This window comes from Adiantum capillus-veneris, chromosome 4 (genome assembly GCF_014529385.1).
Source record: "Adiantum capillus-veneris isolate H3 chromosome 4, ASM1452938v2, whole genome shotgun sequence".
NCBI lineage: Eukaryota > Viridiplantae > Streptophyta > Polypodiopsida > Polypodiales > Pteridaceae > Adiantum > Adiantum capillus-veneris.
The window spans coordinates 39,967,250-39,979,329 of NC_140934.1; positions in this window are offsets into that span (position 1 = coordinate 39,967,250).

Consider the following 12,080-nt stretch of genomic DNA (forward strand, 5'->3'; position numbering starts at 1 on the left):
TGGATGCAAGGCATATAATTAAAGGATGACCTAAACCTTGTCAATGCTTACAATGCTTCCCAAGAGTAAGCAAATGTACAAATGTTAAAAATGAACAAAGTTTTTTTGTCTTATAAGACTCTCTTTTTCTTTATTGTGCACAAAAATGAAGTAGTATACATGCTTAGATCAAGTTTGTGGAGACGTCTCCCCAACACCAAGTAGAGCTTGTCACTCTACTATGGAAGATTGATAGGATTAATGTCCAGACATGCTTGCGGCAGCTTAGGCTCTCAAGCACCAAATGCACTAGTCATCCATTTTGGAACGATGTCGTAGGGTAAAATAGGGATCCTCTACCCGCTAGGAAAAAGGACTAATGAATATGCTTTATCTTCTCTACCCCATAGTCGAGGACGACTATGATTTCAAGAGAGAGGTAAGTCATAATAATCAATTTCTAATTCTCCTAAATGATTTTCTCATGTTAAACTGATCATTTATTATGGGGAAGTGCCAGGGGAGAAAAGGCTAGAATATTGGTTAAGCTAGCAGACCGGTCACACTAGGGATCCAAAGAAGGGAACATAGGGATCCAAAGGAGGAGGCATCTGCAAAAGAGAAATGTGCAACAATGGGCTTTAAAGACCCTAAGGTTCAGCCCATTAAGACTTCCAAAATGCTAAGGTTCAGCCCATTAACACACACACAGACAAACTTCCTTTGTACACAAGGGGAAAGAGGGACACATGTCAGCTCCCTAGCCCAAATGCCCACAAGGTGTACTCAAATCCTATTGGATGGCCTTGGAGGTGGACCAATGAGAATTATGCTAGAGTAAGTCTAGTAAAACACTTAATAAAAGAACAATAAGAATTAAGCTCTCTAGAAGACTATTGGATAGTCTCCCTAGGGGTCTAATGAGCATTCAGCAGCCCAATGGCTTGCCTGATTCCTATTGGCTAGGAGACAAAGGGGTCCTATGAGGGTTTAGTTACATTAAATAATTAGAAAAAATCTCTCACAAAGGGGAAAGGGGGACACATGTTAGAAGGCTGTCACTTCAGCTTCTTAATTTCCATTGGCTGAGCCTGGGGACGTCCAATAGGGAGTGAGCATGAGCAAATAGCAAGAGGGGTCGACCAAGAGAGAGAGAGGGGGCTGATTTTTCAAACCTATTATTCACTTACACACTCACACAATCTATGTGTAGAGAAAGAAGACTCTCTCTCTCTCCTTCTCAAGCTTTAATGGAAAGCTTACCACCTACTCCAAGCTTGTGAGAAGGGAGGCCTACACCAACAACTATTGGCTTTGTGATGCAGATCCAACCAAGAGCCAAGCATCAATGCATGCTCATCTCCTCTACCATGCTAATTACTAAGCTAAGTGTTGCTAATATGAGTGATTATGTGAGGAGATGTACATCTTTCTCGTAAGAATACTCCTTCTTCCTCTCAATCTACTCTCATACCCCGCTAGCTCTCCCCATCTTCGAAGGTGTGTGAGGTCTTGGGTCTGAGATCGTGAGGGAATTGATGTTGTGTTTGATAAGTGTTTTGCTTAGTGCATGAAGTTTCCATCTTCATTGCACTAGCTAGTATTGAAGGAACACAAAGAATTGTATTGTAAAATGTCTCTCTTGATTGGAGAAACCATAATACAAAGCCTTTTGGAGGGGGGACCGGCTCCATGTAAATCCGGTCCTCAACTGTTGTCAATAGCTTAATTTCTCTCTCTTTTGAAGTATTGTTCATGCTATCTAACTAGGTGTTATGCTTTTTGTTGCTCTCTCCACCCAAGCACTCTTGTTATTCTCATTAGGAATCTATTCTAATGAAATGCTCACTATGCTCATGCTATTTTCCGCTACACACAAGTTACTAGGCCATTAAATGTTACAGTTCCAATACAGTAGTCCCCCCTGATATTAAGCAAGCGTTGAATATGGTGGAGAGGGATATACTCTTTTCCATTGATATAAAAGAAGGGAAGGCTTGGAACAATAAGAGAGGCCTCAAATAACTCTACCTCCTGTGTGGGCTTAGCAATGACAGTACTAGCTCTAAATTGAGCAACATCAAAATTTGAACTCTTCTACTCCTCAGCTACAACATCAATTTCTTCCTCCTCTAGAACTTCAATTTTCTCAAGCTGCACGACTGTGGAAACATTTGAATTTTTTTCCCTTTGTCTGCATCTTTCACTTCATCTTGACCTTTGCATTGCATGTCAACTTTAAGGAACAAATAGAAAATAAAGGAAACTTCCTTTAGAACAAGGTTGCAAGGCTTTGAATGGATAGGATAAGAAATGGTCGATGGGTCAAAAAAAGAAGGCTTCTTGGAAAATCTTCCTAATCTCTTTGTTACTTTGCCTTTCTCAATTGGGTTGGTAGTAGTAAATTTAGCTAGATGATAATAACTCTTGCCATCCAATACAAAACATTGACCCTCAACTGCCTCTTCAAATTCTTTGACCTCCTTTGAACAAAAATATCTTTCAATTTGTCTAACATAATTGCAAGATCAAATTTAGGATTGAATATTTCATATGACCTCGTGTACACTTCCATGTCACCACCATCCATGACAGCAACCAACAGCTTCTCACTTGGGCTCTCTTCCAACATCTCCTCTCGACCTTCAATATTCAGACTTATCTTTTTGCTAAAGCTTTGGGGATGATTTGATAGGAGATGGTATCAAGGGATCAAACTTAAAAGACTTGATATGGCATAGAATTAGAATGTGCAGATATCCACGATCACGTCGTGCAAGAGACTTCGGTGGTGAATGGGGACGGAGAGGAATTGATGGATGGAGATGGAAGTGATGGATGGGGAGAGAGAAAGGGGAGATGGCTGAAGGAGTACGAGCGGAAGTGCGACGCGAGAGAGAGTGCGAGAAGAAGAGCACGACGATATGGTGAACTCGCTCTACTGTAATGTGTAGAGCATAGTGAGTTCTTATTAGGTTTTTACAAAAGAATATGTGTACATACCTGGCGGCCCGCCCACTTACTTGGGCGACCACATTGGGCTTTATACCCCAACAACCTCCCACTTAAAGTCCAATGTGGTACTTTAAATGTGAGAGAAGCTACTATACAAGCTAATATACAAGAGATGTAGAGAAGTGATGTACTACCCTACACCTAACAGCTTGCAAAAATGCGCAAAGCTCTCTGAGGGAAGTCCTTTTGTAAGTAGATCAGCAGGATTTTCTGTGGTGTGAAATTTGACAAGCTGAAGTTGCTTATCCTCGAGCATTTCCCTGATGAAATGATACTTCACATCCACATGATTTGTCTTTGAGTGATAAACTGGATTGCGAGCCAATTGTATAGCACTTTGACTATCACAATATAACACAGGCATCTCTTCTTTGATTCCCAAATCTGTTACTAGTCGATTAAGCCAAATTGATTCTTTGCATGCCTCTGATGCTGCAACATATTCAGCCTCTGTAGTAGACTGAGTAACACAATCTTGTAATCTAGAACGCCATGATACTGCTCCACCAGCCAATGTAAAGACATACCCTGACGTAGACCTTCGGTTGTCTAAGTCACCTGCATAATCTGAGTCTGTAAAACCCTTTACACTTAGCTCCTGACTCCCATAGCATATACACATACTCTTTGTAGCTTTCAGGTATCTCAATATTCCTTTCACTGCCTCCCAATGTTTCTTGCCTGGGTTTGACATGTATCGACTTACTACTCCCACTGCAAATGCAATGTCTAGGCGAGTAGCAATCATTGCATACATCAAACTTCCCACTGCAGACGCATATGGAATCTTATCCATTTCAGCCTGTTCTTCCTTAGACACAGGACAATCTTGTTTGCTAAGTTTCACATATGGTGGCAATGGAACACTCAGTGCCTTTCCCTTCTCCATATTGAAACGTTGCAAAACCTTGTCAATATACTCTGTTTGAGATAACCAAATCAACTTCTTTGATCTGTCTCTCTCAATGCGCAACCAAGTATATGACTTGCCTCACCCATGTCTTTCATGTCAAACGATTTTGCCATCTTTGACTTCAAAGCTGAAATTTCTTCCAAGTGCTTGCCAGCAATCAACATGTCATCCACATACAAAATAAGGATCAGCTAACTGCCATCCTTAGCCTTCTTTGTATATAGACAGTGATCGAACTCACTACGTTTGTAGCCTTGAGAAAGCATAAACTTGTGGAATTTATGGTACCATGCCCTCGGTGATTGTTTTAAGCCATAAAGACTATTTAACAACTGGCATACCCAATCTTCCTTGCCTTTCTCAACAAACCCTTCTGGCTGCTGCATGTAAATTTCCACATCTAAATCACCATGCAAGAACGTTGTCTTGACATCCGTTTGGTGCAACACCAAATCTAATATGGCAACCAATGCAAGAAAGCATCTCAATGTAGTCAACTTGACCACCGGAGAGAAGACTTCATCAAATTCAATGCCTTGTTCTTGCTTAAAGCCCTTGGCAACAAGCCTTGCTTTGTACTTTGGCTGACTATCATGAGCGGTGATCTTATACCTGTAAACCCATTTACAAGGTAGAGCCTTTTTGCCCTGTGGTAATTTAACTAGCTTCCATGTCTTGTTTTTATGCAGAGCTGTCATCTCTGACTGCATGGCCAATTGCCAATTCCCGGAGTCCTTCATTTGCACTGCTTCCTCGTAACATGAACGCTCATTGCAATCAGTCAACATGACATAGTTCATAGATGGAACAAACCTATCAGGCGGTCGCGTGATACGTCCAGATCTACGCACAATAGGTGGCTCAGGCTCAGCCACAACCTGTGGTTCCACTCTATCCTGTCCTTGCTCCTCTTGAGCCCTGACATTTTGTTTTGCACGTGCAGGTCCATCTTCTTGGAAGACAACTCTTCTAATCTCCTCAACCCTCTCTGGTTTAGAATGATATTTGGATTCATTAAAGTGAACATCATTGCTGCGGACAACCTTTCTGGATTCGGGATCCCAAAGTCTGTACCCCATCTCACCAGAATTACCATAGCCTAGAAAGATGCACTTTCTACTCTTTGGCTCAAGTTTCTTCCTAAATTACTTTGGAACGTGAGTATATGCCTCACAGCCAAAGACTCTAAGATGCTTGTATGAGGGCATTTTGCCTGACCATACCATCTCTGGCACTGAATCCTTCTGCAAAACCTTGCTAGGAGATCTATTTACAAGATGAACAGCTGTTGATACAGCTTCAGCCCAAAACCCATTTGGCAGTTGTGCATTAGACAACATACTTCTGACCTTCTCTTGTATGGTCCTATTCATCCTCTCAGCAACACCATTTTGAGGAGGATTGTAAGGAGTAGTAAGTTCACGTTTTATACCTTTTGACTCACAAAAGTCCTGAAAGGCCTTTGAAACATACTCTCCACCATTGTCAGTGCGTAATCATTTAAGCTTCTTGCCACTCTGATTCTCCACAAGTGTCACAAACGTTTTGAAAACACTAAACGCTTCATCCTTGTGCTTGAGAAAGTAAACCCATACTTTCCTCGAGTAATCATCTATAAATGTCATAAAGTAAGAAGCTCCCCCTAGAGATAGGTTAGGCATAGGTCCACACAAATCACTATGAACAAGTGCCAACTGTGTATCTCTTCTACTGCGTCTATGCTTATGTGGCTGTTGTGTTTGCTTACCATACAGACAATGTTCACAGAATTCAAAATCATTAAATGAAAAGCCAGGCAAATAACCAGAACGAGACAAGATTTCCATTCCCTTCTTGGACATATGTCCTAACCGGCTATGCCACAAAGAAACGTTCGGCTGCTCGGTTACATTGATTACATTTTTAGAGACATTTGATACATAAATCATGTAAAGTCCTCCAGACTTTACTCCATGTGCTACTGTCATGGAACCCTTTGATATCTTCCACATGTTTTGTCCAAAAGTGGTGACGTAGCCAGCATCATCAAGTAAACCTGTGCTGATCAAGCTCTTTGTAATTGCGGGAACATGTCTCACATTCTTCAGCGTGAAAGAAGAGCCATTCTGAAACTTCAATTGAACATCTCCAACACCTAAGATCTCACATGTCTACCCATTGCCTAGCCGAACATGATCTTTAGTGGTCACATAAGAGGTAAACCACTCCTTGTTTGGAGACACATGAAGTGATGCCCCTGAGTCTATAATCCAGTCACTCAGTGCATTTCCATCAGATGCTGTAAGAAGAGCTGAGTCCATTGTATTCTTCAAGAAGTAGATGTCTCCTGACACTAGACTGTCATCCTCTGCAACAGTGTTTGTCACATTTATTTCTTGAATCTTCAATGAGGACTTGTTCTTCTCACCATGGTCTTCAGCTTTCTCTTTGCCTTTTTCTGCTTTCCATTCTCTGCGGTCTCTTTTCATGTGACCCTTCTTGCCACAATGGTAGCATTCTATGTCACTCTTGCCTTTAGCACTGCGGGACTTGCTACGAGACTGATTCCTGTTTCCACCTTTGTACTTTTCTTTGGTCCTTCCCCTGACAATTAAGGCTGTTCCTTTGCCTTTGTCCATTGTCTTTCTATTGGTTTCTTCAGTAAGCAGACTTCCTTCTACACCTGCTATGTTCAAACCATCTGGAGGTGCAGAATTACTCAAGGCTGTGCGAAAAGTGTCCAAACTTTCCGGCAATGTGATCAACAGGAACATAGCTCTAACAGGTTCATCAAACTTGACACCTTGAGCTGACAATTGACTCTAGATTGTGTTGAATTCATTCAGATGATTGGACATAGGTGTCCCTTCTTTCATCTTCTAGAGTCAATTGACTCTAGATTGTGTTGAATTCATTCAGATGATTGGACATAGGTGTCCCTTCTTTCATCTTCAAGTCAACAAGCTTCTTAAGCCAGTATACCTGTGAAGCTGCACTCTGCTTCTCATAAAGATCACTCAGCTTTAACCATGCTTGATAAGCCGACATCTCATCTGCTACATTGAAGTAAACGCTTTCTGCCAAAGTCAGCATAATGGTAGAAAGTGCCAATTCATCCATTTCGCTCCATTCATCTTCGTCCATATCTTCTAGTTTTATCCCCTTGAGCTTTATAGGTTTTATCTGCTTCTTTTGTACCAACACGTGCCAAATCTGCTGCTTCCACAATGGGAAATTGGTTCCATCCAGCTTCTTGATATTGTAAAGAGCAGTGTCCTGTGATCCAGCCATAGCTACGCTTCACAGTAGTTTACTTTCCTAGGAAAAATTCGACAGAGTTTCCCCTGTAAACTGACCTCTGAACCAATATCAACCTGTCAAATGAACCAAGAAAGCTTCAGATTCTGCATAAATTTTGGCAGAGTCTCCTTTGTAAAATGGCTCTGGTGTACTCAAAAACAGACCAAAAAACAGCTCAAAAACACTGTCTCTCTGACACTGTAAGCTGCGGGTAAACCTGTCATGCACCTGTACTGTCTCTCACTGTCCTGTCACTGTCCTGTAAGCATAGACTGCGACAATGCCTCAACGGCAGTAAAGCAAAGATGCAATCCCAACTGTCTAACTCACAGTCAATACATCCTAGCTGCCTATCTAAGGGTGCTCGAGGGATCGCTCCAAGACCTGTATCACCGAAAGGATCTCAACATTCGAGAATCCCCCAGCTCAATAAAACCTCACTCGACCCTCAACAAAGGCTGCAGTAAATTTGACAGTACATAGACTTCCCACAAAGTCATACATCCACAAATTTCCCACTATATGCTGTAACCGCTGCGGCGGTTGTTTGCTGCGTGACTCACAGCCAACAAACCCTCAACAGACATACATCATCTCTGACAATACATCCCATGTGGAAGTACCTGCAATGTCAGGATGAAATCTGGAATATCAAGCAGCAAACACAAGCTACCTGATGAACTAGTGGATGTCACCTACAGTCTGTGTGTAGATGCGCCCGTGTCGTATGTGACACGCCTCCAAGAACTGTGAGCCGTCCTTCGATGTGTAGATAGCCACAAATCAACACTCTGGGAGAGTCGATATCCTCAGCACCTGCATTTGTAGGCCGAAAACCCCAAATTTGTAGAGTCGGATCTTCACCCGTCGAGACCACGTAGTCGAAAATGGCCTGCGTAGACCTTTGTCGAAGCCAAACGGTGGCCGAGATGACCTCAAAATGAAATTCTGACAACACCAAGGCCTTCGGTCTTTCCCACGAGATTTGGGGCCGTGTCTTCGCGTGTCGAATTTCACTCCAATTTGAGCCGGTGACTCTAGCCTCCTGCAGTGCTGCCCCGAGCCTCGATCTGAGCTCTAATACCAGTTGAAGGAGTACGAGCGGAAGTGCGACGCGAGAGAGTGCGAGAAGAAGAGCACGACAATATGGTGAACTCGCTCTACTGTAATGTGTAGAGCATAGTGAGTTCTTATTAGGTTTTTACAAAAGAATATGTGTACATACCAGGCGGCCCGCCCACTTACCTGGGCGACCACATTGGGCTTTATACCCCAACAATGGCGGTGTTCAAATTTGAAGCCTAAACAGCGTGATAGGAGTCTCAATGAACTTGTGGAAGTGGCGTCATATGCGGGACAAGCTATAAAAATGCTTCAATACGTTACAAAAGCGATAGGGAGGGTTGCAAGAAAGAAGGTATATCGGTATTTTCTGTCATGTCGGAGTGTTTGGAGGTTATGGGATGGAGAGGAAAATGGAAATATATCTCATATGCAACCAAAAATTTCCCGTTGGTGACACATGTCAATCTTGCACATGTGCCATGTGGCAAGGCTCCAACAGTCATGTGTACGGCTTTTTGGTCATATAAAAACTCCATGGCACGTGCACATTGTTCGCCTCGCTCGCATCTTTTGGTCGCGTCGTTTTGGAAATTTTCACTTATTTTATTCGAAATTCTCCCTACCCCACACAGTGCGATAAGGCTATGCATTGCTTATTTGCACCCCTTTTCATCACGTCATCTTGGCCTATGCTCTTGCTCATTTTGGCCTCATCCAGCACAATGCGATAGAGCTTACTCCTAGTTGCTCATAAGGGTTACCCTCACTTCCTTCCGACAATGTGCATGCATTAGGCAAAGCTTTCTGTAGTTGCATTTGTACCTTCTAATGTCCCGCACTGGGCAATAGAATGGGATCAACAAAGTTTGAAGCACAATTCATCGCTCCGTTTGGGAATTCTTTTTGCATCCCACAACATATTCTCCCATCCTACATGGCACGATACGACAGGGTCTTCAAAGTTTAGAACACACCTCATCGCTCTGTTTGGGCATTCCCGTATGGCATCGCATGACATCTTTCTATCATCCCGCACGATGCAATACGGTAGGTTTGAGAAAGTTTGAAGCACACCTTATCACTTTGTTCAGGCATTCTTTTTCAATTATCACATGACAACCCCTTGTTCTTGCTCATATGGTTAGAACAAAGCAAACTGCTAGAAAAGTTTACAAAGTTCCAAAGGAGTTAGAGAAACACAACCAAGAGGAACCAATTGTCAAGACAAAATCAGAGAAGAATGAGCAGGAGAAGCCAGTTCCAAAACTTTGTGACATGCCCACTCCTAGGAAGAAAATGAATTAACAAGTGAAATCTTTAAGGAAGATAAGGAAAGCATAGAAATCCATTTGTCTCCTTACACCTAGTCTACCCTTCATGATAGTTGTTAAGGAGATATTAGATAGATTGGTCAGTATGATGAGAAGTAAAAATTTTGTTTTAATAATGTGGCAATCTCAAGCCTTGATGTGCCTTCACCAGGCTGCTAAGGATTTCTTAATAGACTTTATGAATGACAGCTAGATTGTACTTGCATTTTCTGGGTCAACTTATTAGCAAGGCTGATTTTCTGCTTGTGTCAAGGCTGAGGTACAAGTTTGATAAGGTTCTAGAGGCAATTCCTAGTGAGGATCTTAGGGCCTATCAAATTTTAAATATTCCTCTTGCCAGGAAGCAGAAGAAGTCAAGGGTTGTCATTGAATATGTTACACGTCACTATGACATAATAATGGACAAGGATATCAAAGCAGGAAAAGAGGTTGAGTGAGAGCAAGATAGGATATCAGAAGATTCTATCCTTATAGAGCAAGCAAAATTTTTAAGAGCATCCAACTCCCTCCTTTATGAAAAAGTTACATGCCAAATGGTTGTGGATGTCTTCATGCATGGGAATGATGAGGTGGATTGTGACATATTTTCCAACATTGAGTGTTGGACGCGGATACGCCGCGACGGACGTCAACACAGCGAGAACTCACCTAACATATAATGTCAACTAAGGACGAAGCTCGACCCGCAGGCGCATGGAAGCAAGCATAAGGTGTCAACCTACACTCGACCGACTCCTAACTAATTCCTACAGAGGTCTCTACCAATTGTCTAAGTCACAGCCTTCAAGAGTGCATAAGAGGAAACTTCCTACAACGCTTTGTAGAGCCGAACACCCATCAAACAATCTCGAAACACCATAGAACTTGAAGGAGACCCTACTAACACCAATAGGTCGCTCTCCCTAAGGTCTATGAGCCAAAACCCCAACCCAAAACACCTGGTGTAAAATCACGTAGGATGTCTTGCCGAAATTTGCAGGTCTTCGTTTCCGAAATCTAAAGTGCCTAATGTGTAGCTCTAATCAATGTGAATGCGTGGATATGCTGCAATGCAAAATCGGATAACGTATGCTCACCAAATCACCAGATGAATCTCGTAGAAGGAGCTCGCAAATCCGGACCATACGCACACAATGTAGGTATCGGCGCGTAGCTCTCGTCGGGGGCAATAGCTACACTTCTCCGCACTCGATTCCGACCACCAGTGCACACGTAGCGTCAAGATGAAGCTCACACTCTCTCTCGTACACAGTACGCTCACTCACAGACTTCAAAACTTGTTTTTAAAAAATGACAAAAGGTCATTTCATTAAGGTCAAAAAGTGGTATATATACCTTACAATTCTCAAAACCCTAAAGTTCCAAATCAACCATCTACTCAATCTAACTATCAAAACTGGGATACAATCTGGAAACTTCTGTAAGCCCCAATATTTATAAGGTGAAAAATCAAGTTTTCTCAATAAATGATAATCATCCGAGTAGTTAGTTTCCGTGGGGTGTGTCCAGCTTCTAACACTCCCCCCCTCCTTGCGCATGTCGTCCCCAACATGGCTGCTGAGCTGCTTCTTCATCGTATGGTTTCATGCATCTTGATTAGTGATTCGTATCTTGCATGTAGATTCATCATTGTTGGGCCGAAAATATCAGTGTTTATTGTGAAGAAGCCGGTGTAGAACGCTTCTTCAAAGGCCTGGAGGTGATAGGATGGCAGAAACATTATCCTTTGATACAACGCATGTATCACCTCCGTGGAAGGCTGACCAGACATATCATAGGCACTCTATAAGTATCTTGGAAGAAGAAGATATTGTCTGTCACCTGTCCATGCTTGAATGTCTCAAATACTACTAGAAGAGTTTTGCAGATTTTCTTCATCATGATGCATGTAAGGTCAAGTGAGCCAGTGAACAATTTGATGGCGCCCGTTAGGGTTTTCACCATGTATTGGACACTTATTCTCTCACCTGCCTTCAAGCCCGGCAGCTTAGGATAATTCAGCCAAGTGGGTTGGCTCCTTTGTAATATCTCCTGGGCCTTCCATGTCCTGATCCTTGGTAGAGGACAAAAGCTGAGGTTGTCTCTGATGTTTTTCGGTGCCTCTACCAAATGGATTAAGTATTGTGGGTACTTTGTGAGCCAAGCCTTCCTCCATTTGGGTTGAGAGTCAACTATTAGCCTGACCCCTTCTGGTTGGAAAATATCTGCGTTGTAGAGTGGTACGGTCGGCTCTTCTCTAATCCTCTTATTGATGGTGGTTGCTTCATATTTCAGCAAAGGATATGGGAGAGAGGGTTGAATCCATTCGCACCTGAGGTTGCTGGCGTCGATCTTCTGGATAGTCATGGATTTGAAAACCCTCTGCTCCTCCCACTCCAAAGCTTCCTTTGTTGTCTCTCTGATTTCCACCTCTATTGCCTTACGCAGCTTTTCTTCCTCCTCTTGTGTCAGATCTTGTGGCTCTTGAGAGGATCCTTCTAGGATTTCCTCTTGCATAG